Source organism: Frankliniella occidentalis, unplaced genomic scaffold (assembly GCF_000697945.3).
Source record: "Frankliniella occidentalis isolate FOCC.00 unplaced genomic scaffold, Focc_3.1 Scaffold9, whole genome shotgun sequence".
NCBI lineage: Eukaryota > Metazoa > Arthropoda > Insecta > Thysanoptera > Thripidae > Frankliniella > Frankliniella occidentalis.
The window spans coordinates 2,793,773-2,796,315 of NW_026267139.1; the positions used below are offsets into that span (position 1 = coordinate 2,793,773).

The 2,543-nt window shown below is 61.2% G+C and overlaps 1 protein-coding gene across 1 annotated transcript in view; it reads right to left on the minus strand.

Moving 5' to 3' along the window:
* LOC113211748 (facilitated trehalose transporter Tret1-like) overlaps positions 1 to 1,080 on the minus strand; it is a gene marked incomplete in the record, with an annotated part of 11,779 nt that extends 10,699 nt beyond the window's left edge. The window contains 2 exon segments of the mRNA XM_052277083.1: positions 575 to 782; positions 917 to 1,080.
* Between the last annotated feature and the right edge of the window lie 1,463 nt (positions 1,081 to 2,543).

A 2,543-nucleotide genomic window follows, 5' to 3' on the forward strand; every position in this document is an offset into this window, starting at 1 on the left:
GAGAGAGAGAGAGAGAGAGAGAGAGAGAGAGAGAGAGAGAGAGAGAGCAGGGGGGGGGCACTGTCTCGGTCGCGCTCGCCTGTTGCGGCTGTGCTTGTCTCCGGAGGCGCCCGCGGGGCCGCAGGGTAGGCAACCCATCCTCCAAGCGTGCTGTACGTACGCAGCCTGGACGCGGCCGCCAGCCGCTGCCAAAACGCGGCACTGTACACACGCAAGTTACGTAAGTCGCCCGCGCGCGCGGAGACTCGCCGGCCGGGCGCCTCCTTGGTGCTGTGCGCATCAGCGTTAGATGTATCGAAGAATTCTCTACCCGGAAGGAGTATACAGCCACAACCGCCCTAACCCGCGCCCTTTGGACGCTCATCGCGACAGGAGGACCTCTGATGTGGACAGGCTGAACGAACGGGCAATGAGATAGTGCGTCCCGGTCGTTAAACTGTTGCAATAAGCCGTTACGAAAGATACGAACGGCGATGATGTCAAGAAGAAACCAACAACGATAACAACAAAGTATCGGGCGAGAGAGGGTGACTGCTCGCTTCTGACAGCTCGTTTCTGCAGAGAGTGTACTCACCTAGGCAAATGTTATCTGTCTAGCTTGGCAGAGGCAGCCACGCCTAGCATCTTCCGCGCTGCGGAGGCGGCGACGGCCAGCTTCGCGCGCGCCAGGGTCTCCCGGGACTCGCTGCGCCTGGCGGGATCCACTTTCACGGCGAGGACGGCGACGACGGCGGCCACCAGGACGATTCGAGGACGACGACGACGACTGGCGTCGCTGGGCGCTGCGTATATAGTAACAAAGGGCCTCAGTCCAGGACGCCGTGTGCAAGGGCGGGGGGGGGGCGCTTTCCGGAAACCAAACCCGGTATAGACAGACGAAGACAAAAGCGGGGGGAGGATCTAAAACTTTCAGCACCTTGTTTGCTCTTGTTTTCTTTAGGAGGAGATTTCCAGTCGGCGGGCGAGAGGTAGAGAGACAACTCTCTGCAGCGGAGTTTGCGACCGCCGCACGAGAGACAGACACACGCTGCGGCGGCTTCGGCCAGGTCCGGGAGCCCACTGGTGGAGCCGCGCCGAGCCGCGACCAGCCTCGCGATCCCCCCCCCCCTCCTCCTTCTCCTCTTTAAGTTATTCCTCGGCGCAGATCATCGACCTGGCCAATCACATTCGGCTATATCACTTGGATCGGCGGAGCCATGTCCAAAACACACACACACCGCACCGCGGGCTGAGCCTGTGCCGCCAGCCTGTGCACGTGTGGCTCGCGGTTCGCCCCCCGCGCCCCCCGCCCCCGCCCTGCCCCCCGCTCGGCTCCGCGGTTTCAGCTTGTCCTCCCCCGGGAGCGGACTCCCCTTTCGTTTCTCCAAGAGAGAAGGGCACACCTCTCTCTCGCTCGCGGTGCCTCGACGATCATTTCCCTAATGGCATGGGGATGAGGAAAAGCGCCAGGAACTCGCCAATAAAAAGCGACGTAAGTGCGGGAAAAACGGGCCACCGAGTCCGCCCGTGTCAGAAACATCACACACCTAAGGTTCGAGGCCCTGGAAAATTTGGGGAAAATTTCAGGAAAATTGCGGGTAAACGGAAAATATACGGGAAAATTTTTAAAAATACCAGACAGTTTTCCGACGTTTTCCGGAAATTTCCGGAAGTTTTTCGGAAATTTTCCGGAAAATTTTGGAAATTTCAAATCCCTATGCACACACACCCTCGCCGCCCACCGTGCGAGCACGGCCGTGAGCGCGTGCTTGCCCTAGTGCGCGGAGCGCCCGTTCTTAACTAAATACAACAACTGACGTCAACAACGACACAAAACAGTCGCGACCTGGCAAGCGGAAAGCCGCCGACGCCCCTGCGTTGTTTTAGGCGCCGTGTGTGCGGTCGGTGTGGTCGCGCGCGAAACCGCGGCGAATGCGGAGTCAGACACGGGCTCTAGTTTTCGACGTCGCGGATCAACGTCGTCGACGACATGTCCCTTTGTTTGCGGGATCACGTGGCTTTAGTGTGTGGGCGTGACCTTTTGCAAACCGTCCGTGGGGGTAGTAATTAGGAGGCTTGTGGCCGCGAGGACAAGAAGGAAAAGTCGCCTATTTCGACCGACCGAGCTCGACCACCAGAGGACACGACGGTCGGCACCGACCGCGTGCAGGTGTGAGGTGAGGAGAGGAGACAAGCAAGCGAGCTCTTCTCCTCACCTCTCACCTGCACGCTGCACGCGGTCGGTGCCGACCGCGTCCCGATCGAGCTCGGCCGCTCGAATAGGCGATTTTGCGGAGCCCTGGAAGTATATAGAGCGCCGCCCCTGGCCGAGGACGCGCAGAGAGTGATTCCCCGTCTCCGCCGCCGCGACGGCCTGCCTGCCCCTGGCCGAGAGGCACCACCGGCTCCCAGGGCCATTTGTCAAGGTCGAGAGCCTATCGGCACGAGGCAGGCTCCAGGATCCCGGGGGATCGGTCAAATCCAGCCCGTGGGACGGGGACGGCGCACGGGGCCGGCCGGGCGTACCCGGGAGCAGGCGGTGGACTGGACAGCCTCTCCCCCCC